This window comes from Mastigoproctus giganteus, chromosome 9, assembly GCF_048544385.1.
Source record: "Mastigoproctus giganteus isolate SK-2022 chromosome 9, ASM4854438v1, whole genome shotgun sequence".
Taxonomy (NCBI): domain Eukaryota; kingdom Metazoa; phylum Arthropoda; class Arachnida; order Uropygi; family Thelyphonidae; genus Mastigoproctus; species Mastigoproctus giganteus.
The window spans coordinates 79,527,282-79,553,909 of record NC_143583.1 but is presented as its reverse complement, the minus strand read 5'-3'; the positions used below and the strand labels follow the sequence as shown (position 1 = coordinate 79,553,909).

Below are 26,628 nucleotides of genomic sequence, written 5' to 3'. Positions count from 1 at the left end.
GATAATAATTGTTTAAAAACAAGACCAGTGATAGAAAATTAAGTTAAATGTGCAAATAAAATAGAAATAATAAATATATGGATGTAGTAAAGTTCGCACCCCATAAACTGAAAACATCATAATACTCATAAGGACTAATAATCCATTCCTGGAAAAGGCATTTAACATTTCGAATATAGAGAGCTAGTTTAATTGTTCCTCAAAAGAACACAAAAGATTTGTACATCTGAATGCAGAGAAAGATTCCCGTATGAACATCAAATACTCGTAATACCGTACAGTAAAAGCAATTTAGCATCCGAATGCGCAGTTTTAATAACGCATTCATTAATTAGAATGTTAAAATATGTCCTAAGTAAAATGGGCCATTTTAATTAAATGCAATGCGCTTTTATGTACATAACTGTATTCTTAGCATTCTGTGGTCTGCTACGAAATGCACAAGCACAGAAGCTTAATTTTAGAAAGTAGCAGTTAGGATGTTTGAAATTCCAGCAATGCACCTGTAACGGTTCGAATTACATGCATGGCGAAATGAATAATTTGTTGCATTTATTCTAAAATATAACTCCAGACGACTGATCCAATTCTTCTGTTGGGCCTGCTCCGCTCTCCGCATGCTCCACTGACAAACTTAATGAAGTTGCTCCTCAATGGTTAGAATTATTAATTTCCTTCCTCTACGTTAATTCATTATATCCGTGCTAGTTCAGTGACCATTTCGCGACACGAGAAAAGGATTGCTACGTTTGTAACTCAACAGTTAAGCTAAAGCTGTTTCTGTTTACATTACGATTATTGTGTCTTTTGGATTCATCCATGAGTGTTATTGCTTCGAGCCTTTTAATTAAACTTATTCTTGGTCTACAGTATATACGCAAGGAATTTATCTGCTGTTCGATTTCGGTATCCTTCCAAGTGTTATTGCAATATAAAAGTATGCTTAGCAATGACGAATATTAATATTTACTAAAACTTTAACAGAAAAGCTAGTGATTAACTAGCTTTGATCTTTTGTCTGAATCTGGTAAACAGTAGTAGCGAATAAAAGCTAAAATATGATCGTTTCATGTTAACTGATGCGATTCCATGCTTATTTAAGTATCGAGCTGCTTTATACACTGGTGTGCAAAACTTAAGGACCAACACTTTCTAAAGTTTACAACCACAAAATCTTTACTTAAGGTATTCTTTACTGATGAGAGTAGATTCAGTCTCAGCAGCAGTTCTGGACGTCAGCTAATCTGGCGAGAGGTTGGCACACGGTATCACCCCGCAAACATCACTGAAAGGGATCGATATATAGCGGTCGAAGTGTTCTCGTCTGGGGAGACGTTATCTTGGATGGACGTACACAACTCCAGATACTGGAAGGCGGTACTGTAACCGGTACACACTACTGTACTGAGGTAATTCTTCCCCATGCGCGTCTGTTCCGAGGTGCCATTGGCCCCGAGTTCGTGTTTATGGATGGTAACGCCACACCCCATCGCACTGCAGCTGTTGATATGCTTTTGGAAAGCGAGGACATTTTTCGTATGGATTGGCCTGCCCGTTCTTCGCAATCTAAATCCCATCGAACACATATGGGACGCTCTGGAGAGACGCCTAGCGGCACATCCACGCCCACCAGAAAATGTTCACCAGCTGAAGATGGCGCTGACATCGACATTAGGGGTGGTCATATCTCCTAGGGGCGCTTCCGTAGTCATGTAGGAAGGAGCAGCAGTGCGTAGCATACGCTTCTTGATTAGACCGGGGTTCGAGCCCGTCGCCACCAAATACGGAGGATGCGGAAAGGTCAAGGGAATGACCACAGCATATTCCAGGAGCAATATGGCCTTAGTTGCTAATGCTCCTAAAAACCAAATAACAATAACAACAACAGCGAAGTCACGAGAATAAGAAGGTGAATTAAGAGTGTGTCGCTAGCACGATAGACTGAATAAGCGAAATTTCGAGAATTAACAAACGAGGGGCATTCAATAAATTATCTACCTCCCTATAAGGAAATGAGATAGAGGCAAAAATCTGATTTTTGCAATGAGGAAATAGCAGACAAATAAAATTCTTTGTCCTGTCCATCAAAGGGTTCAAAAACAGCAGACTTCAGTTCATCATCATCAGCAAAGCGATGTCCACGTATGTTTTTCTTGAGGTGTCGAAACAGGAAATAGTCACTGTGGGCCAGATACAGAGTGTAAGGTCGATGGGTAAGTTCTGTAAAGTCGTAGGCTCAAAAAGTAGTGGCAACAGCAAGTGACCAATGACCTGTGCACTGATGCGTTGTCCTGAAGAAGCAGCGCAAGTCTGGAAAGTTTTCCACGGCATTTTTCCTTTATGACATGACAAACCTTAGGTTGCACAGTAGGGATGCATATGACTTCCCAGTGACTGTCTGCTTGTGTTCCAAGTAGTGAATGTACAAAATTCCCTCAGCATTCCAAAAAATGTTGGCCATAATCTTGCCAGCCTAAGGTTTGTCCGAAATTTTTTGGGTGGGGTGAACCCTTGTAGTTGTATTGCAGATTCTTGCTTGGTCTCAGGATCTCAGTGACGAACCCATGTTTCATCATCCGTAACAATTCTAGAGATGAAAGTTTCGGGATCCCTTCCATAAAGCTCTAAATTCTCCTCACAACACCGTACTCTGAACTGCTTCTGCACAGGGGTCAGAAATATGGGGACCCACCTTGCACTGACTTTAGTCATCCCCAAATGTCAATGGAAGATGGTTACAACTGTTCCCTCAGCTATGTCACATTCCCTAGAGATTTGGGACACCTTTAAACGTCTGTCATTCAGCACAAGGGTTTCCACAGTTTGGCAGATTTCTGGAGTGTTCGCTGTACTCTCCTGGAATTTCACCTGGTACTCTGAAGGTACACTGTTCCCATACATGACCAACATCCTTTCATTAATGGCCTTTGTCCCATTTCCTTCTTTGGTGAGAAACTTGATGACTGAACAATGCTCCAATTTCAGCAAATCCATAATTTGATACAGGTATCTTCCTTCTTTCTGTTACAGCAGCACAACCTTAAAACATAGTAGGATCAAAATTAGTATGACTCAAGTTAAGATATGTAGGAATATGATAAATCATGAATCATTGAAATATAACTATGGGGTAACCTTAAATAGATAATTTATTGAAAGCCCCTCGTAAAAGTGGTGGCGTGAAACATTAAGATTTAAAATTGGATAAAATAATTTTCGAAGACATAAATATTTTATATATTTATAATATAAGTATTTTACTATATTTAAAGTTATAATTTGCTGCATTTAAAACTTAAAATTAAAAACTCTATTTAAAAAATATATATGTTTTAAATTTTACTTAGAATCAAACTAACTGAATAATGTATATCATATACATTATTAAGTTAGTTTGAATAAAATACACATTTCCACGAGAAGTTTTCAATTAGATTTATTGGTAATCTGGATGAATTTTTGATCCAGTTCGTCCCAGTACTAAATTAAATGGCCACGTTTCTGAAATCCTTATTGAATTCATATTGGAAACATTGGAAGACCTTTGTTGTTGTATTAGGGTTTTAGGAGCATCAGCGACTAAGGCCATATTGTTCCGTGTATATAAATTGAGTGTGTTCTGTGATCGATTTTCTGTTTGCTGGACGAAAAACCCGAGTTTCCAAGGTGGGGAGGGGACCATGCTACCTTCACCTGAGTCGGACTAACTCAGCAACGTTGTGAAAAAGGTCCATAAAAATTCCTCACATCATTGACGGGACTCGAACTTAGGTATTTTCGACCGCGTGAGGAAATCAGAGATTCTAATAACAGTGCTACCCACGAGGGCTTAGAAAACTGGATGAAATTGAACTTAAATATGGGCTGCATTGAACACAACTTGCAATAATCTAATAATAAGCTAATAATTTGTATTATTATTACATTGTTAAAAATAAAAAAATATATATTTTTTATTTTAATATAACACTCCTCTCTCTCTCTCTCTCTCTCTCTCTAATAGTAATAATAAGCTAATAACTTTTATTGCTATTAGAGTATTAAAAATATAATTTATTTATTAATATAACAAATTATATAGTTTATTATTTATTAATTATAAATTTTAATACTAATTTAATTCTTAAAACTAATTTAGTGGTATTTGTTGATATAATTTGGTGATATCATCTTTGATAAAGATGATAAGGACGATATTATGCCAGCGAAAGTATTGGCACACCACAGAATAATTAGCATTAATAGTAGTATATAATGCAAGAAAGCAAGCTTATACAGCATCTACAGCATCTGCCAAAGGGGAAAAAAAAAAAAAAAAAACCCACACTTTCCATTTTACTTATCCATTCCCTCCAAAAGTTTGTCTAGTTCTTCCTTGAATTTATTTAAGCTGTCAACTTCCACAACGACAGATGGAAGTTTGTTCCCGCAATCAACCACTCGCTGGCTAAAGGCAAATTTCCACACATCTATTCTGCAAAAGTCTTTCCTCAATTTGAATTTATGCCTCCTCAAGTTTGTAATCTGAGCAAGAGGAAGGATCCCATCAGCATTGAGCAAGCTCAATGCTGTGGGAATGATGGGATAATTACATGATATGTTAAATATCAATGCCTATGATGTAAATAGTGATATAGTAGCACGTGGTTTTAAAATGAACTCAGGATACACCTCGTTCGGTTTAAAGGGAAATACCAAGTGAAGCAGAGCTCAGCGAATTTGAATAGATGGATGCCACAATTTCTTGATGTGATTGTCCAACACGGCCATGGCATATGCTATCTATTGATGAAGTGCAGTGCGTGCAATTTTTTTTTTCTCTCCCTAGCTCATCAGGTGTAAAGTCACGTTTTTTTTCGCAGTCCTGTTTATTTGCTATGTAAAAATGTAATGTAAACTGCAGCCATTATCAACCCACTGCAGGATGGAAGCCTCCTCAACAATTCATGCTGAGGAAAAAATGGACCATAATCTGTCACCCTGGTCCAGTGCGGGTTGGCAGATCGACCGTATTCAGCAGCTTGAACCCCGGTCTACTCAAAGAGCGTGTGCTACTGCACTCGCGCTCCTGACTACTTGGCTACTGAGGCCATACTAAGCGCTTTTTCTGACCTTAATGTTAAATAGTTATGCTGTGTCTGACGCTGGATAGCTGTTCTAGATGCCTGACTGATTCTTTATACTGTATGTTGCTTCTGAAATAAGTAATTTTTAATCTTCTTATTATTATCAGTTTATTTACCCAAGGTTAACCCCCTGTACAGCTAGTGGGCTAGGGGGTGATCTGGGAGAGAAATCTTAATTTCTGCATGGCTACCGTAGCTGACCAGTGTTGCTGCCATGCTACTCCCAGTCTTCTTTTGTTTGTCACCCATGACCTTTTTTTTTTTGTTTGAACCATGACCTTGGCGAATGCCTACTTTCTTCTTGGAGTAACCGTGGCAACTCTTGCCATAGAATACTTTAAGGTATGATTTTCTAAAAAAAAAGACAAGATTACTATATTTAGTTGGGAATTTATTTGCTTCTGTTGTTGTGAATTCCCTCCCCGCCCCTCTTGTCTGTTGAAGTTTTACCTAGTTTCTAACTTTTCTCAGTTCAGCATATTTTAACTTTAATATTAAATTTGTGTTGAATAACTTGGTTATAAATATCTAATTTGGGATTTAAGGGAATCAGTACGGATGGAAAGAACACTGTTGCAAGAAAATCAGTCTGAGGAAGGAAACGACAGCTCCCCCTTATTGCCTCCCAAAATGCCATCTTGAGAAAGATATTACTGAAGGTTTACCTACTAGTCAAAAAAGTCGGGATAAACTCAAATTCTGAAGGTAATGAAAATATACTTGAATGATCACTGAATTATGACCACCCTTATGAAAAGTGAATGCGACCCGTTGACCACGTGAAGTACGAGAGTGTGCAGTTAGTCGACCTACGTAGCATCGATAAGGTGTCAGTGGTTCAGTAGGTAGTAAAATTTCGAGCGTGATGGGTAAAAGGAAGGATTTAGCGGACTTTGATGAAGGATAGATTGTGGATGCTCGACGAGCTGGTGCCTCGATTTCCCAAACGGCTGAACTGGTGGGGTGTTCGAGAGCCGCCGTGGTTAAAGTGTACCAGGACTGGCGTCAAAATGGTGAAACAACGACCCGACGGCAAAACTGCAAAGGTCGGCGAAAGGTTGAATGGTGTGGGGCATGTTTCACTGGAAGGAACTTGAACCCCTGGTGAAGGTGGAACAACGTATCACTGGTCTCCGCTATCGTCAACTGCTTGATGACTGTGTACACCTCGCTATGTTACACTTTTTCCCGAATGGCGATGGTGTCTTACAAGATGACAATGCACCGAGCCGTCGGGCACTTGACATGCAGAAATGGTTTGAGGAACACAGTTCTGACTTCCAGCATATCGACTGGCCTCCGAACTCCCCTGATATCAATTCCATAGAGCACTTGCTTGTGGGACACTATGGAAAGGCATATCATGCGTCTTGATACACCAATTACCTCCATATCTGCATTGCTGGCCGCATTACACACAGCTTGGTTGTCCATACCTCCCAAACGCTTCCGACATCTTGTTGCATCAATGGCACGTCGGACAGCTGCTGCACTGAGGACAAAAGGAAGATCTACGAAGTATTAGGTAGGTGGTCATAATTTAGTGATCACTCAGCGTAGAAGAACTGGATGTATTCAGAATACATCTCTTTATGAGGGTGATTTCAAAAATGCGCAAAGATGGGGTTTCTTATGGGAGAGACTAATAAAGTAACTAAAAAGGCAATAGATATTATTATGGACAAATGGTCCAATCTTGAGACAGTAATAACAGCTCTCCTGATAGAAAATGAAAAACTGAAAGCGTTAATCAAGAAATAAATACACGAGTTAGTCTTCTAGACAAAAGTATACAAACCTTTTCTACAGCGACTCCAAATAAAATAGATTATGTTCAAAAGCTAGAAGTTCAAGTCTTTGGTGTTGGGCAAGTCCAAAATGAGGGCCTTCTGTTACAGGGTATCCTTTCTGTTAAATCTTATGCTGATGTTGGCGGTGATTCTACAATGAAGGAACAAATAGTTAAAAGTACTGTTGTTCTCTTCCTAGTTTCAGTGAAACAATGTATAGTGCGCTTTTAAAGATTAAAATTGTGTGTGTGTGTGTGTGTGTGTGTGTGTGTGTGTGTGTGTGTGTGTGTGTGTGTGTGTGTGTGTGTGTGTGTGTGTGTGTGAGTGAGAGAGAGAGAGAGAGAGAGAGAGACACATAAATATGACAAAGTTAATTAGTTCCTATTCGGAAGTGGATCTTCTCTAACTCCTTGGTTACCTCTCGAAGAACAACTCAAAAGAAGTTTTAAATTAGATTTTCGTTCATCTTGAAATATTGGCCGAAAGCGCTACTTTTAACGAATTTCGTTACTGGTCGGTAGGATTCCTTATTCTCGTGAGAGTAGTAAAGTTTATTAGTGAACAAATGATGCTCTGTTTACAAACTAAGTGCTTTAATCGGCCACAAAATCCACTTTCGACATATTTACGATGTTAGAAACTTGTTTCTGAAGTCGTTTTGCAGCCAGGGTTTCAGTTAAGCTTGTAAGCCGCTGTAGTTGTCATTAAGTGGTTTCATCTTATAATACAGACTTAAAGTGCCTTAGAAATAACTTCTAGGAAACCTATCGGAAATAAGATGCTTTCTGGTAAACCTTCTCAACATTTAATCATTGGTATCAGATCATATATCTTTCCTAGCAGATCTGTAGAGGGCTTTTTCTCTTTTTTTTTTTTTTTTTTTTTTTTGTACGTTCAATTAGTGGATAAATCTTGTCTGTTGTTCCCCGAGTATCTCAGACGGCTCTCATTTGCAGTACAATTCATCAAAGGTATCAGTAACAACTAACCAATTTATACCCATAATACTTGGATTGTGATGAAAGCTGCATGACGATTATGTTGCTTATTGAGGAAAAAATTAAATTCCCAGAGAAAAATCGACTGCTGCAGTTATAAAAACTCTGTGTTTTTATAACTGCAGAACTAAATGGCATAAAGTGAATGGGGAAACAGGCGTATATAGCAAAAAAGTTTATATTTGTTTTCTTTCTACTTCCAGAGAAGTCGTGAGCATTACATTCAGCAAGAACTGTACTCAAATTAAAGAATTTGAAAATTAAGAATATTTTTTCAATAATCGAACGTTTTATGGCCTATACTAGTAATGCATCATACTCTCATCGCAAAATATGACTGCTACATATACTAGTTGATCATTTGAATTATTCTCAAGTACTCAGCTCTTTTGGACAGGGAAAAGAGGATTCCAGGGATTTAATGTTTTTCATTTTTAAATTCGTTATCCTTGCGAACTATCTGCGTTATTTGAAATAATTAGCTGTATTTTCCTGATCATAAGAAATGATGGATGACCATCATCCATTTGGAGTGAACCGAATGGATGATGGTGGTACCACATTGATTTCATTTATCCTGTTGGTGTCAAATCATGACACCAACAGGATGAATGAAGCGACGAACCAATTCCCAGGTTTGGGAGTTTGCGAAACAAGAGGCAATTGATATATATCTTTAGAAATGCGAATCAGCAATATCTTTAAGAATGTGATTAATAAATGTTAGGAGATAGCATTGCAATTATAGGTTTAAAATTATTTAAAAAAGTCCATATACAGGGAGTACTTAAATCTTACTCGGCAATTGGAATGATCACCTCGGCAAGGAGGTGATTATTCCATTGTATAAGGCGATGGTCAGGCCACACCTAGAGTACTGTATACAGGTCTGGAGGCCTCATTTCAAGAAGGATGTAGAGCTGCTGGAACGAGTACAGAGAAGGGCAACAAGATTAGTGAATGGAACAAAGGGGTGCTCTTACGAAGAAAGGCTTAAGTTTTGCAAATTACAGTGTCTGGAGACTAGGCACCAGCGAGGTGATCTGATAGAGGTGTATAAAGCCTTGAATGGTTTAAGCATGCTCAATGCTGATGGGATTCTTCCTCTAGCTCAGAAAAATCACCTGAGAGGGCATAAATTCAAATTGAGGAAAGACAGATGTAGGATAGACGTGCGGAAATTTGCCTTTAGCCAGCGGGTGGTTGGTTGGTGGAACAGACTGCCATCCCTTGTGGTGGAGGTTGATAGCCTAAATAAGTTTAAGGCTCAGCTGGACAGGTATTTTGAACGAACAGAGGGGTGAAGTGGAAGTGGTTTTTTTTTTTTTTTTTTTTGGCTGATGCTACATAAGCTTGCTTTCTTGCATCAAATGCCTCTACTAATACTAATACTAATTCACCGGATTAGGTAAACTTGTAACTCTATAATTTTCGTATAGATCTCAAGTAAAAATGATTCAAATTCTGCGTCCTGCTGCTTGCGTTTTTCTCGCTAGTGCACAATGGTTATAATCACTATGCTTCCCACGGCGGATGGGAAGGCTCGAGTTCGAATCCTATCAACAACACGAGGAGCTCTTATGGACATTTTTTTCACTCCTATCTTTCATTCCTGAGACCGACTAAATCTGTGGTTGAGTTAGTCGGTCTCAGGCGAGGATAGAAAGATTTGGTTTTTTTTTTTTTCTGAAACTAGGGTTTTTCGTCCAGCAAAACGTTCAGCCATGTTGAGAAAAAGACCCATAAAAATTCCTCGCGTCATTTACGCGATTCGAACACAGGTCGTTTCAACCTGGTGTGGGATGGAAAAGAACTGGGTTCGAATTGGTCTTAGTGAGGTATGAGCGGACTCAGTCCACTCATGCCTCACAACTACCAAATCCCACATTCTTCAACTCCTTCGGCATTGTTCGGTTGGAAATAAGGTGTTTCTTTTGTTAAATTGAATTTTCCAAGTCATTTGCTGCACACTGGTCCGTCTATTCTGACGCACAATTCACTTTAAATTCCTGCAGTCTCGTTCTCAGAGTACCGACTTTCTGCCGCATTTATTCATTTTAGAGCTGCATTCTCTTTCATCTTCCACTCACCGTATACTTTTGGCTAGATGGTTGCTTTCGACACACCCGTGATTTCCTTTGTTTTCCCAATTTCGAAAAATCAAAATCGAAAATATGTCTGCTCGACTAAGAAGCTCCAGGAAAGCGTACACTATTTATCTGATACCAAAGTGGCTGTGATCTTACCATGCGACAACTTATATTTGCATAACTTACTTTTAATTATCTGTTGAAGCCAAGTGCAAAAGGTTTCAATTTTTTGGTCAGTGTCTGTAGATACACCGTGCGATACCAAGAAAGAGAGTTGGCAGCAATGCCAGTTAACTTACAAGCAGGCTGTATATTAAGACAATCAGAAATAAGTATAACCTAGACAAAAAGTAATGCGAGTCACATCTCCGGAGAACAGCCTAAAAGATAAAATTATTCAATTTGCTATTGATAAATGGTAACGATTGCCATTCAGATTCTCTACGTTTTCCCACATGTCCAGTGGGCTAATATCACTTTCGTCTAAGTAATCAGTGCCCTACTATTATGCAGGATAAAGGGTGGAGAGAGAGAATTGCTGCTTTCCACAACCACTGTGTGAAGTAATCACTCTGTAAAATTGTAGTTGCTGTTTAGGACTCGGTGTAAAAGAGCACAGCTTTAGCCATTATATTGTTGCTGGATTTTAGCCGTATCAATGATTTAGGTCAAATTTGTGCCATTGTGTGTTATGCCTGTACAAGTGTACAGACATAATACACGATGACGTAATGACATAATACACGATGACGCAATGACATAATACACGATGACTCAATGACATAATACACAACACAAGATTGAAGAGGACTTTTGAAATTCCTCCAGTCATAGACGGGATCGAATCTTATTTAACTTTGCCATCCTGCTAACGGATTCTTAATTTAGTATAGAATAGAATAGAACCTTTAATTGCAGCAGAGTAATATACAATTGTTTCCTTCACAGCAGAGTAATGTTAAAGATTCACAGATGGAATATTATTTTAAACAACGACATTATCGCTATTAGACAATATTATAAGATAATATTACAAGCACACATTATAAAAAATATAAACACATTATTGTACATTATCTAAATAGTTTTAATTTAAAGTATATACTCGTATAATCCTTTATTGCCAAGAAAAATAAATAAATAAAATAATGAAACAGCAAGGCAATACTGCAGAACACAATAAAATAGTGATTTTCAAAGATTAACAAGTTACAATATGCGGCACAACATACTGTTCGGTAAATGAAGGAATTGAAAATTTCAATCTGGGAAGTATATTTAACGTTATTGTTCCAGAGTTGATAAAAAAGAAGTCTTGAAAATCGTTCATAGACTGGAACGAGCTGTGGCAAAAGGTCTGGAGTTTTTTCAGGAGTTCTTCAACTGACAAATTTCCAGAAATTGATAGAATTAGGATGACCAGTGAAGTGGCGAGCAAAGAATAAAATTCCTCTCGAATTGTGCACCAAATTCAATCAATGACGTCACCTTCAGATTCAAGTAAATGTTTTGAACAGATTAGCATATTTTTTATTTTAAAATTAATCCAGTTCAACCTTGGCCAAACTTTTGTTGTTTGGATCAGAGCCAAATGAGTACTCGATGCCATGAGGCGTCAATGCGTAATTTCTGAATTACGTGGTTTAAAGCAGGTTTATCTGTTTACGGGATGAAAACAAAACTGGGAAATTTTGGAATTTACTACACCTCCGCTTGACACAAAACAACCTTGGTTCCTCTTGAAGAGGCTTCAATAAGTTGCTCCTCTGATAGACAGGACAGGAACCTGGATTTTTCGGAAATACTAGTAGAGAGCAAGAAATCCATTTAGTCACCGAGCATCGTGTGAGAGAGAGAGATCAGAAACGTTGTACAATCTTATATAATAACTAAGGATTTAATCTTAATCCCTGATTCCTAAATCAATTGCCTATTTGAGCTAGGGATTTATTTTTAATCTTGGTGTAGGTACACTATTTAAAATTAATCTTTATTCTGTGTGTAAAGTGGCACATATCCCTCAATAAAACTACTGAATTTGACTCTTGATTGTTTCTTAAGGAAATAATGAAATTGCTGCAGCTTAAAGCTTTTGCCATTCCATCTTGCCATGCTCTTCTTTCTACTTAATATTCCGAACCCAATAAAGGAAAAACATTTATGGTATCGTATTTAAGAAATGAAGCACTGTGATAGTCATGTTTATAATATCGTAGCGAACATAATTTTGGAAATGCACATTCCACTTGAAAATTATTTGGGAGGAAACGGGGTTTTTTTTTTTTTCTTTTCTTTCTCCTTTTGTTTACTATCAAAGTAAATAGGGCAGTGCATCATCCAGTTTTACATAAGAAAAGGAATTAATTTGGTAAAATATGATCAAAAACTGGACTTTTGCCAATATGAATCTGGGAATTCCCAGATGATTCATACTGACGAAAAGATAGCGTAGATTCTAGATATCGCTGTGGTTGGACTTTATGTACAAAGATCAACTCCAGAAAGAGGTCAGGTTTTCCACATGTGGATCATCTGACCGACAGATGATTCACACGGTCAGTCAAAAGTCTCCATCTCTTTCTCTTGGATCTTAGTCCTAAACCTCCCATTCCGACTACAGCATGTTTAAACACACAAACATGATAGTGTCCAAAATGTACAATAAAGAACGAATAGCAGAAGTTTCCTGAATTTCAGGAAACGTTTGCTATCAGTTCTTGCGATTTTTTTTATTCATTATACTATTTCTTTTCTTTGCAGTTCCACAAGCTTCAAATTCTTCGTACTGAAAACATTACTCTATAGAGAAAATGTAGATTTGGTTAGCAACATTTCATACTATTTTTGTACTATACTTTCATACTATTTTCAATACTATACTATTGAATACTGAAGAAGTCATCCTGGAGTTCCTGGATGAAATTTTTTGACAACAGGTCGGTTTCTAACTGTTAACCTAGTGTATGACTGAGAACTGGCACGGTCTCCAATGTCATCTGATTTAAACCCGTGTGATTTTTATCTCTTGGGTCATTTCAAAGTGAGTTTCAGAAGAAGCCACGAACTAGTCTCTTCCATCTGTAAATTGTACCCACATTAGCATTCGCCAGTGTGGTACGTTGCATTATCTTGTAATGACAGCCCTCTACCGAAAGAGTTCATGGCCCTTGGACTACACGCCCCTCTCAGTTGTTAATGAATTTCTGTGGTCTTAGTAACCTCTTAATGATGCAAAAATCGGATAATTACACATCAGGCGGTCGGGTATCGAACACGGAGCAGAGTAGCCTACGTAGGTCCCCTTGCAAATTGTACAGGATTTTATATACAGTAATGTCAATGTGCGGGGCTTTGGAGAAGTCATCCGCTTGCCTCACCCGAAGGACAGCTGTGATGGGGCACACTTCTTCATTTATTAACGTTTCAAGAGTAGCCATTTAGTTTAGCCATCGAATGTCAACAAAGGTGTACAAGGTACTGCAACAAGAGGAAAAGAAACATTGCACATGTGCCTTCTTCATGAGAAAGTACAGTCCTCCAAAATATCTTTTATATTACTTTTCAGACAGCCCTTGTAATTCTGCTGTGGTCATAGACTGATTGTTTTTCACTTGATTGGCATGAAACGTATACCATACAATGTAGTATTAGTACACATTTCCAAATTAATTATTAAACAGTTGAACTGGAAAAATTTCCAAAAATATTTGCCGACAATAATACTTTAAGATGAAAAATATAGTATTGGCAGCGACTGGACACCTTTCTTTGTGTTAAACAAATAGCTTCGTCTAACTTTTCAGAAAAAAATAAATAAAGACAAAGTATATCTTGCTGGCAGCAATCAACGTTGATTAAGGAAGCTTCAAAAATAACTTGCAATTTTTAAGGTACTTCCACCTAGTGGGTAGCTCAGTTGGTATAATCACTGTTCTCCTCAAACCGGAACCCGTCGATGACGTGAAGAATTTTTATGGGCCTTGTTCATAACGTGACTCAGTTAGGATATCATGATTTTCTTTTCCCGAAAACTGGGGTTTTTCGCCCAGAAAACAATCAAATCGACTACAGAACACACGCAATTTACAGACATAACACATATGGCAGAATATGGCCTATGTCGTTGATGCGCCTAAAACTCTACACAAAATCCACCTTCACCTTAGAGTGCTTGGAGTCTATAGAAAAAAAAAAAAAAAAAAAAAAGAAAGAAAGACGTCCCATAGTCAGCAATCGTCCCTACGCAAAAGGGGGGGGGGTGAGAAAAAATTCATGTAATGCTGCTAAACTCGAGGCTAATTTTTATTTAATTGAAAATTGTGTAATGACTAGTATGTACTACTTGTATTCTGCTCTAAGCTGAATATTAATGTGCCTATTGAGAATTTAAAATTTAAATTCGCAATAAAAGTTTTTCTTTAAATTTCACTTAAAACTTACCTATTGTAATTCATTTTAGTTTTACATCCAGAGAAAACCAAATAAGTTCTGTTGAAGTGATTAACTATTAAAGTTCGGCAGGGATATCAAATTTAATTACAAGAGTTCCCAAAGTCGCCATAAAAAAATAAAAGTTCCGCTTTAGCAAAAAGGTTGAGAACCACGACATTAGACTTTTCCTTAGACCACATTCTTCTACGCGTAAGTTTCATTACTCAAGTAGTTTACTCTTTCCTTTCTTGGGCAAGCTCGTTTATTTCTTTACTTCCACCGTTAGTACAGCTTTCCACCAACGTTTGCTAAATTGCCATTTTCTGCTGCAGCTGACCCACCACTCTTACATTGTAGTATATGGCCTCTCCGTACTCTTTCTCTATTTGTTATCGATCTTAAACCCTTTGTCCGAACATAATTACCATGATAGTTTCTAGAGGAGTACACGTTATATACTGCAACCAGCACAAATCCCGGTGGGTAACTGAAGGTACCGATCTTTTGAAAGTATACGAAAAGACGAGTTAATGCGGGTTGCATGCAAAAGTAATCTAGTAAATAACAGTAAACATGCAAAGGAAGCCCTTAAGAGAGTGGACTCCTTAAGAGCGTGGTCGTTGAGCCGAAGACATTTCACAGAAATTCAGACCATCGGAATTTTATTGTAGGAAGGCGGCGCAATGACAGCTGATTTGGTTGAAAATTATGGCAAAAGAACGAAGTTGTAACAGACAGTGGCGCTTGGCTCTCTTCACTCTTTGGACTCAATTCAAATGAAATGCGAAGGACTAGACCCACTTCATTAGTCCATTATCATTAGTATAAAATTAAATAGCGATCGTTATTTAAAAATTAATGGAAGATTTAAAAATAAGTCCGTTTAGTAAATTTACTGTTAGAAAATTTACAAAAATTTAAATAAATCAAAAACCTTATTTTGGATTTGTCATTTTGGATGTTTCAGTGAGACATTCACTTTAATGCATAATAATAAAGACTAAACAAATTTCGGTCTCAAATTACAGAGTTATGGTGATGAGCTCCTGAGTTACCGAAAATGGCGCGTCTGTAATAAGACGTATGTTTTCATCGATTATAGATTCCATGGATTATTACTTGTTTAGTGGATTAAGGCGTGTTCTATCTTTATTGCATTCAGTAACTAGTTACGTGGATGCCTGATGCAAAGCCCATAACAGCGACAATGCTAGGGGTTTAACATGAAAAATTACAAAAATCATATGTAAAAACATAAAACGAATAATTGAAAATTATGGCAAAAGAAAGAAGTTGTAACAGACAGTGGCGCTTGGCTCTCTTCACTCTTTGGACTCAATTCAAATGAAATGTGAAGGACTAGACCCACTTCATTAGTCCATTATCATTAGTATAAAATTAAATAGCGATATATAAAAATTATACATTAATACGAGAAATGAAAGAACTTTTTTTTTTTTTCTTTTCATGCTACACACAGAGCGATGAAAAAATGATAGCAGTCACTCAGCTGAAGACGAAAGCTGTTCCCTCATGATGCGTCTTCTGTAAGATTTCTCCTCTATGGACTTTTTTTGTAGTCCACATCCACCTCCTGGACGTCGTGAAGCATCTCCATTGGCAGGAATCTGTCACCTATCCTGAGCCTCCACGCCACAGACTGCAGAGGGGGAAGGACTGTTAAGGGTTTCGGGGGGATCCTCCAATTGCACATCTGCCAAAAACTTGGCGTATTGATTTCACCCGCTATCGTTTTAATTGACACGAGCAAGCGGAGGGTGAATATCCGTTCGGAGACTTCTGTATTTTAGAAGTTTGGTAATTTCTGAAGTGTGTGTGTGTGTGTGTGGGTGTGAGGTGGCAGTTTATGCTTGTAGAGGACCCACCGAAGAAGCCAGTACTCATCGGTTGCAATGGTTTTTTGCGTGGTTTTTGTTGACGACGCCCAGATTTCCGCTCCATAGGTGATGACTGGCTGCAGAAACCGGTATGTGTATTGGAGCGTGTACTCGGGCTCTGTGATGAAGGAGGTGTTGTTTGTGTAGTCATCTGGATCTGCAGACCTTGTTGTGAATGTCTGCAACATGGTGTTTGAAGCTGAGTTTAGGGTCGAAGATAACGTCGAAATCTTCTGTGCTTCCATTGATTTCCAGGTTTAGTTGCGTTGGATTTGATTTAAGTGAAAACACCATTTGTGCTGATTTATTAGAAGTTATCTCAAGAGAAAACTGAGCTAGGTATGTAATAAGACTCTTAAGGCTGTTAATTATGGTTTCGGAAGCAGAATCAGGTCGGGTGGTCCCGTGGATCCGATAGAGCAGCTTTAAATCATCTGCATAACTGATAAATTCCGTTTTCCGGCACAGGAATGGGTGAATGGCAGCCGTAAAGAGGAGCCCAGAAAGAACTCCGCCTTGGAGAACACCCACACAGACTCTCCTTGTGAATAATTTTTTTATTCACAGTCAGGTGAAGGACCCTGGTCATTAGTAGCGACTTCAAAAATTTTAGTGTATTGCCTTTGATCTGGTATCCCTCCTCGCAAAGTTGCAGGAGATGCCGGACGTCTATGCTGTCGAATACAGACTGAATATCCAAATAAACAATTGCCCTCTCAGCCCTATCTTGCAGAGCCCCAGAATAGTGTTGGTGGTTGCCAGCAGGTTGGTAAGGGCGGACCTGCGTTTCACGGCATAGTGAATAGATGGTGACTCACATGGCAGAATCTGGTATAATCTCCGAAGCTAGAAATACAAAGGTGATATTGATTCCTGGTGCTGAAACCACAGTTAGCGAATTTTATTCTCTGATAATGGTAAAGATACAATCATCAGACAAATACAGCCTGGACAAGGCTTAAACACCCATCCGAGTGGACTGTGATCAATTCTTTCAGAATGTAAGACTTTAGGGATTTACCTCGTTAAAAACCGGACCACCATCAAGAGCAAATTACCTGCCTGAGTGGCAATGTTTCATATAAAATTACTACTCTCGGACTCCCCAGATAAGATATTTGCTGAAGTTGGACCTCGTGTATCACACTACTGGAAGAGAGCAGCCACTGTCAATCACACAAGACCATCTGTAAATTCTCTTCTGATTAATCATTCTCCTCTGGCACTCGAATTCTCACTCTTGAAACCAGTAAGTAACCGGGACTCGAAAAGGCAAAGAAAAACACACCTTCAAATTCAAAATTTATTAACGAGGAAGTGAGCTCAGTAGGCTGAAACAGGTTAACTGGAAAAAAAACTTCCCAGAAGAGAGAAGCAATCTCGAGTCTATCACAACACTATTTGGAATGTTGTGTTCAAGTATGAAGACCTCAACTGAAAAATAGACATTGGGCTTCTTGAAAGGGTTCAGAGACGAGCAACTCGCATGGTAAGATCGGCAAAAGGGAAACTGTACGAGGAAAGACTCCGATTTATTTATTTAATGTATTAGGCGGTCTCAGCAAACCTTTGGCAATCCCGCTATGTATTTAAAAAAACATGCAAATGCTTCTGGCCTTTTGGATTCAGAACATTCAGGTGCCGTCTTACATAAGATACTTTGTACATGTCGATATGTATGCCATCGTAACTCATCATTATTATTATATTCATTATAATACCTATTAATCCTGTAATATACAGTAATTGTAATTCTATGTTTCCTGTTGCTTTATAAATTTATATGCGCCTAGCATATAAATTTGACCTTGAGAAGCATATACTGCTTCTCAAGGTCAAAGTTTTTACCACAGAAAGAAAGAGCTTTGAATAATTAAGATAGCAACTTCGAGTGATTTAAATAATAATAATAATGATGAAAAATCCACCTAGCCCTTTCCAAAAGATCAACGATTAGTGAATCTACTATACCGCCACGGAGTATCTATTTAACGTTGAAGTGTTTAAAAAAACAATAAAAATTAATAAATAAAAATACTACTTGGCTCTCTGAAGCTAATAAAATCTTCCAAGAAAGAGAAGAATGGTGATATCGAGCTCAGGACCATGGGTGTGCCAATCCCATACTCATCAGACATGAGCCCCATAAAGAACTACGGAAGTATGGGCCTTTTATGCACATAATATTTTTTTTTTAGCTGTTATTGGACGGTTTTAGGCATTTCAGCGACTTTGTTCTGTGGTCGATTTGCCTGTTTGCTAAAGACGAAAAATACAAGTTTCCGGAAGGAAAACACCAAACCACTCTCGCATGAGATCGATTAATTCAGCCACGTTGTGAAAAATGCCCATAAAAATTCTTCGCCTCATGGATGAAATTCGAACCCAAGGCCTTTTCTAGTCGGTGTGGGGAGGATCATGCTTACATAAGGCCTTGAATGGGTTGAGCACGCTGAATTCTGATGGGATCCTTCCACTTGTTCAGATTACGAACCTAAGGGGGCATAAATTCAAATTAAGAAAAGACAGATGTAGATTAGCTGTGCGGAAATTTGCCTTTAGCCAGCGGGTGGTTAATTGCTGGAACACACTTCCATCTGTCGTTGTGGAAGTTGATAGGTTGAATAAATTTAAGGAGGAACTGGACAGGCATTTGGAGGGAATGGTGTGATTTTTTTTTTTTTTTTTTTATGGCTGATGCTGCATACACTTGCTTTCTTGCATCAAATGCCACTGCTACTACTACTACTACATGTACTGTTCTACCGCTAAGGCAAATTTTTCTAGTAAAATCATAAACAATAACTTAATTATTAATACGGTTATATAACAAGAAAGAAACATTTTAAATAAATCACAAACGTAAATCTAATTAAATGTTCAAAATCTTCCATACCAAGGGAAAAAAAGAGAAAAGAAAAGAAAAAATATATATTACTTTCCTCTTTCTATTAGTTCTGACACCTTGTGTTCTTTACATTTCCATCTGTATGCATTTTTTTATCACTTCACGCTTAATTTAAACTTAATTATATAGTTTTGTATCCTTTGATTGCAGCCTTGAATAGCCTTAATATTCAAGAATTTTTATGATATATCTGAAAACGGATTTATGCGTTGATTCCGTGTTCGGCTTTAAAACTATTAGAAAAACAGAGAGACAGCCTGGAGACAAAATTCGCGTTTATATACCAAATGTTAAGAAATTATTCACATATGCAAAGATAATGAGTTACAACTTCAATTAAATTCTGGAACACCTAAATGAGAAAAAAAAAAAAAAAAGCCAAAGTGTATTCCAAGGATGCCGATGCCTTTCATCTCCAACTTTAATATTTATTTAAATGAGGGCGTTTTATGCCTCCATGAAAAAAAACTGAAACACGAATTAAAATAAATAATGATCTACTAAATATATCTTAATTTGCCGATTGTCACGTAGATGTAGTAAAAACTGAATACAGTTTATGAAAAAAATCATTAAGCGCCTTTCTATTTGAATTTTACAGCTAAATAATTAGCATGACAATTTCAACAGGAAAAAAAAAATAAATAATCGAATTAAGAGGAAAAGAGTCAGCAATAATCAAAACTAATGTATGACAAAATTATCTGAACAAATTTTCAGTTTTTTAATTCTTGATATTGCTCTTTAAACACATGGAAAGATAAAACATTTCTAATTACTTAAAAGCTACGAATATAATAAATATTACACCGAAACTCTCGCTAGTTTAAACAAAAACTATATTAAAATATTTAAAATGTTACATTATTTGTTATTTTATTTCATCCATTAGAAGACACGACATACGAATACCCTTGAACAGCAAAATATGTCAGTGGTAAAAGTTAAAGATTAGTCCCTCCAACATTATTATGTATATACAGTAGTTGCAAATGCACAAAAAAAACCCCATTTTTTTCGCTCCCCGTTAAAATTCAGGATGATTCTTGTAGAATTGACGTTGCTGAATTCAAATATGGCAACCATATTCTGTAACACCCACCAAGTTTAAGGGAAAGGGATTAAAGTCAAAAAAGTTTAGTTAAAAAAGATTTTATATATTTTAAGAAAATGTTACATAGAATACTAAATGTTGAACAACGAGTCTATTAACCTTATTCTATTTACAAAAAGATTTATCTGATAACAAGACACTTATTTTGTCGTGTTTTGCCTTTTATAATCGTCCACTGATGTCTTCCGTAAGAGATTCCAACGGTAATCTACCAACATATTTGGACTCCATTTTCCCTGGTATCTCTTTTTCCATTTGAAAAATAACTTGGTGAAACCTTTCACCGTGTTCATCGGAGACGGGTCCCAAGTTTTCAGGAAAAAACCCTAAATGGGAATGTAGGAAATGAAGCTTTAACGACAGGTCTTGGTTTTCGGTCATTAACCTAAGATACCTGAAAACTGAGAGTGATGAGAACTTTTTAAGCACATATCTAAGTTTTTGAACATATTTCCTACGAGAATCTGCCGAAATTATTTCAGGAAGGAAATTGATGCCGACAAGCGTTATCGAAGATTAACATCAGCTGAAATACGATTTATGAGAAGAACAGCAAAACTGTATACTGTATTATGAAATGGAAAGAGTAACGAAGACATTTTAGAACTGAAAGTACAATTAATAATAAAGAAAGCGAAAGATTACGGACAGAAATGGATTGAACACGCTGAAAGAATGGAGTATGACAGATATCCTAAACAACTTCTAGATTACAAATCAGGAGAAGGAGACGTGATCGAAGGCTGAAACGATTAACGGAACAAATTCCATATGAAACATCGAAAAAGGTAAAGATTTTGGCCAACGGAGGTCTAAATGCGTGAACTGCATGATGATAGTTTTATGTATTTGACAACGTACTGTATTTGACAACGGATGCAACTTTTGTAAGACACATAGTCTTACAAATGTATTGCTTTTATACAAAATATGTTTGACCGCATGACATTTGAGAAATAAAAGAGAAACACGGTATGGGAAGGTCTGGGAAAGCAAGGTTGGAAAGTAGTTTTTGAAATAAACAGTTGCCAAATGATGGAGCGGAGACCATTTTCCTAAAAGTGGGAAGGGACTATGAGTAGAAAGAAAGGGTAGTTTTAAAAGGGCACTTAAGGAGGTTAGTCAGATGAAGCTTAATCTGTAGATACAGTCAGATGAAGCTTAATCTGTAGATACAGTCAGATGAAGCTTAATCTGTAGATACTCCTCTACTTTGGTAGCTGATGAGTTTCAGGAAAGGCTCCGAAAGATATAACTATAAGTCCTCAGATCTTTAGAACTTTATTAAATTTAGGAACAGAATTGACCAGACCTGGGTGGAGTGTGAATAATATGATGAAATGTTACGATTACTATAAGGATGAAATGTATATAAATGAAGTAGTATTGAGCAGAAATGAGGTATAAAAATGACGAATAATAATAAGAAGCAGTGTAGGACTACCAGGAATCAAAAGAGATAAAGGAACAATTATATATGGTTAAAATGTTAGAGAGTTTTTGGAGGTTTCAAGGTATGAAGTCAATGGGAATTTATTTGTTTGTAATAGATAGTTTTTCTTAATATCTTTATATAGATAGTATTTACCTTCCCTAAGGTTACTGCGCTGGTTACGTATTACGTATGGCAGATGTTTATGTATATTCATCAGATTTCTTGGAATAATTTTAGGTCTCAAATGAATGTTTTGTGGTTTTTCTTTAATGAATTACGCCACATGTCTCCCTTTTTAAAAATCATCAATAATTTGTATCATGTTTACGTTTTTCCATCTCCTTTATACAAGGAGGAATCTTTCATCTTATTCCTCCCTGACGAAACCAAGATTTTCAAGAAAAAAGACTACATTGGAATCCAGAATTGAACCTTCAAGCGTACCATAAATCCTAATTTGCAAAATTTATCGAGCACATTTTCAATCATATGATCTTGTTCTCCAAGAAGCACAGAAAATGAAGTTATGGGCAATGTTTTCTCTGCCAGTCGATGATTCTTTTTAAACGTTGTCATTGTTCTTTCAATTTGCTCACCTGATGTTAAGTTTCTTATCTGTGATGCAACGAAATTGCCTTCGTTGAGTTTCGCATCAAATAGATTTGGAAATTGTTTGCAAAGATAGATACTGTACTTAAAGCAATTACTGTCCATTTCTAAAGTCCGTAAAAATTGATCTAATAACCCTAATGTGATATTAGGATTTTTGTTGTTTCTGTCAGATTTTGATGTTCAGTTTTTCTGATACAGTAAAACGCTGAGCGCTATTGCTTCCTTGCCCAGTACTGACTTCGCGCTTTGTTTTTCCATTCATATATTAAACATGGCATTTTAGTTTAAATGATTGCTGATCCAACAATATACATTTTTCCACAAAGTAGTCAATTGTGTCTTCATGTTTAACTTTATTAAGAAGTTGGTGGGTTGCATACATAGTAGCGTAATTACAAATGCAGCCCTACCCTGTTGAAGATTGCTAAAGCATCCCTTTATTGCAAATGCAACTGACAAACCACTGAGGGATATGATAAGTGGGTACAAGGCAGAGGTGGTGGAAACATTAGAAAATGCTGAAGAGGAATCTCCAGATGACTCTTTAAGAACCACTGTGGGTCGACAGTCACAACTAAGTATTGAAAGTGATGTGGAAGGTGAGAGCAGTTCTAATGTCAGCAGTCATGTTGAAGAGCTCTTCAGTGCTCCCTGAAACTGATATAAAGTCGAAGTTCACAGAAACAGAAGAAAATGGATCCCAAGTTGTAAATATAACGGAACATGAAGAGAAGGCTGATGGTTTTCAGAAACTGCAAGATGTTGCTTGGAAACCAGAAGAGGTTAATAAGAAACAAAATCCTACAGATGTAAATGAAGAGAATGGGTTAAATCTACATCAGAACATAAGGACTATAAGAAATGATCAGCAATTTACAGGGGTCACCAAAGGGTCCACATTAGTGACTGAATCTTCAACAGATGTTATCCTAATACATCTGAAAGATAACTCCTGGCCATGTCACCTTGATGAGAATTATTGTCTCTAGTACTTGTACCGTACTTAGCAGCGATGAATTTATATACCCCACGTTAGATCAGCCATTGCGAGGGTAATGGCTGATCTAACAATCGCTTTTTGAATGTACGTTATAAGACAAAGTCTTACAAATATATTTCTTTTAGCAAGAATAGAATGTGGAAGTAAAGCACTTAAGGAATAAAAACACCGTTACGGAAATATTTCCATTAGTGGGAGTAGACCTGGCGGAAGAGCACTTAAGGAATATGGTAAACAACGGTATGGTCAGGTGCGGAAGTAGGTTAAAAATGTTTTTGGAACAATAGCCATTCAGTGTTTAAATATGGGAAGTAGAGAGCTATGATAGGAAAGAAAGGGTAAATTTAAAAGGCGCTCAGGGACGTAATCAGCACAATACAGTACTTTAATCCGTATATTACACCCCTACTTCAGGACGCGACACTTAAAGAGTATTTTGGGGAGGTGCGTCGGTATGCAGCAGCTTCAAAGGTATGGTCAGCGGAAGATCTAGAGGTAACAGATGAAAGAGTTCCGTTGTATGGGAAAAACAGAATGAGTTACTGAGGTATGGGAAGAGTGAGTTTAAAGAATAACACCGGGATTGGGTCACGTTTAAATTAGATGAGCGGAGATAAGAAAATGACGAGAAACTAAATAAGGTTTTCACCCCGAAAGGCTGTTGCTGTTATAGTTCTGGGAGAGTCCCGCTATGTAGTAAAGAGTTCCGCTGTGCACTTCAGATGCTGTTTTAGTAGCGTGTGTGGGGGAAGAGGAGTCTCAGTGTTAGGAGAGAGAGAGAAAGTATTGAGAAGAGTAAAGCAAAATGGTACCTGTCTTGTCCAGTTACTTCTTAAGTAGTAACATTATTAGGGAGATTTTAACTTATCTGTCCTCGGGCATGTTCCTGTGCTAGAAGTTATTCCGGAAGCTGAGTAAGAAGCCAGTCAGATAGTGCCCCTGGCTTCTAGTACTGCGGTAATTTCCTTCAGTATTAATAGAGAAGTGTTTCCGAAATAAGACAGTATTGGAAGAGCTATATTGCAGACTTCAACTAAGAGAAACGTCACCGCACTCTGTGGAAGGAATCCGCAGAAGGAAACCCCACCGCGAAAGAGAAGGAACGTAGTCTCCTGAACTGTTACTGCGTTGTATTGAAAGGGGTGGTTAGATAAAATTGCAGGTTATTTTAGAGTACGGTTGAGGTTGAAGAAATTTTGAGAAATATAAGGAAATGTTTAGTATTGAGGTGATTTATTGGTTGAAGTTGTAAAGAGAATTGATATTGCTGCTTAAAAGAAATATGAGGAAATGATTAAGATTGAATTGGTTTAGTGATGGTAGTTGTGCAGAGAATTGAAATTGTTAATTGAGAGAAAAAATATGGAAATGATAGCTGTATTAACTGATTAAATGAACAGATAAATGTAAATGAATACCAGTTATGTACATACGTTTAAATAGTTTTGTCTAATAGATGACTTTGCTCTATAATTTTGTGCCATTGCTCTTGAGAAACTGCCAGTTCACATATAATATATATAAATATGGGAAAATCCCTCAGCTCCTAGAAATTCTGAGTTTCTATGATATTTTAATGCAGTCAGCTTGTGGACCTTAGTGCTTGAGGGGAGCTGTTGTACTAAAATAATAAAAGCAATTGCCACTGACGGTAATACTAAGGTACAGGGGAAATAAAACCTTCCTCCCACAGTTAATTCTAGCCAGTCAGGCTTTTCCCACAACGTTAAGTTTAGAATCTGATAATAAAATTTTACTGGGAATTTTTAGTGGAGAAAGTATTCAAATTACTATTAACGGTAACAGAGCTTGTTGCTCACTTCCACATGCGCCTTTGCATTTTATCTATAGAAGCATGTGTTAACGCGCTGATTTGCATATAGTCCAAGAGTGGGAAGGGGAGAGGAGGAACTGCTTCCTTCGTCTGAGATCAGCTAACTAAAGCCTCGATTGAACAGACCTTTAGAAATACTTCCAGTTATCGATGGTAGTCAAATCCGGCTGTTCTCTCTGACAAGTTAGTTGGCAAAGCAAATTATACCGATGCACGATGGATCTTATATTTGGGAGAGGAGTCGTATGCGAATGTCCTTTTTAATTTTTAGTGTTTGTAGACCTTGCACTCTAGATAAGCAAAATTAGCAATCTCGATGGTTTCTCGGTTCACGTCAGTTGATGGGTATGGGTAAATTCAACCCATGGTTTATTTAAGTTGCACAATACATTCTTTTATTTTATAATTATTTTTCTTCTTTTTTTTTCACCATCTGTCTTACATCATTTGCAAGTGAAATGTGAATGGGGGTTGAAGCAACACAAGGAGGGGATCCTTTTCTTCAGTACCCCTTCACATTTCACGTTAGTCGATATGATAACTACTCTTATTTAGTTCATTGATTTCAATTTCATTTGTCTATTTTTTTTTTTTAGTTATTTTAATTTGAGTTTTGTAATTTTAATTTCCTTTTAGTATTGAATTAGTAGGTGTTTACAGCTCGCTCGTTCGCATCTGGGCATCCATTGCCAGTTCGCTAGTAATATGCAAGCCATGACACAAATGATAGTTTGCATTCACAGTGAAGATGTCCCGGTTGCTCAAAAGTTTCTGTAGCGTTATATTTTTACTCTTTTATTGGGAGTGTCAGTATTTTATCATGGTTACATTTTCCTTTTGGTTACTCTGTGCTGTTGTGCTTTCTGGGTGAGTACTGGCTCTTGCTGTTTAATTTAGTTTTGTTTTTATTTTGGCAGTGATTGCTCGCGTACAGGGAACGCTAGTAACAAGTGTAATATGTTGCAAGTTAGCAGAAATTTCTGTGCGTATTGTAAAATTATTCAATCTTATAATGTATTAGTTGATCGTACTACGTTTAATTCCTATTTTGATATGAGAGTATGATATTATGCGATGGAGAAAAATGGATGTCGTTTTTGAATTCAGCGTACACTGATTACTAAAGGACACAATTAGCCAGACACCCAGATCGTTGAAGGCCTGCGTTATAACAAACTTCATGACGTTTATTAATTAGAAAACCAACAATTATGTTTAATTCATCTGATAATTACATTCACGTTTATATAAGTTTCTGAAATATTTGTAATGATTACTTGGTTTATTTGACAAGAAATAACATCAGTTGAAAGCAATTACACCTGTAAATTTGTTTTTAATTACGTTTCTGACTGAGTGATCTTACATTGTCCAACAAAGAGCAAATGCGAG

General features: G+C 37.2%; 1 protein-coding gene across 6 annotated transcripts in view; it reads right to left on the bottom strand.

Moving 5' to 3' along the window:
- Positions 1–26,628, bottom strand: part of LOC150080478 (uncharacterized) — a 354,693-nt gene that overhangs the window by 235,893 nt on the left and 92,172 nt on the right. For 4 of the 6 annotated variants that reach the window (XR_016547421.1, XM_090381815.1, XM_090381810.1 and 1 more), the window contains exon 3: positions 6,925–7,067. The exons of the other annotated variants lie outside the window; for them this stretch is intronic. The gene's annotated coding sequence lies outside the window, so the exon portion shown is untranslated. The remainder of the gene's footprint in view (positions 1–6,924; positions 7,068–26,628) is intronic. 6 annotated transcript variants of the gene reach the window in all.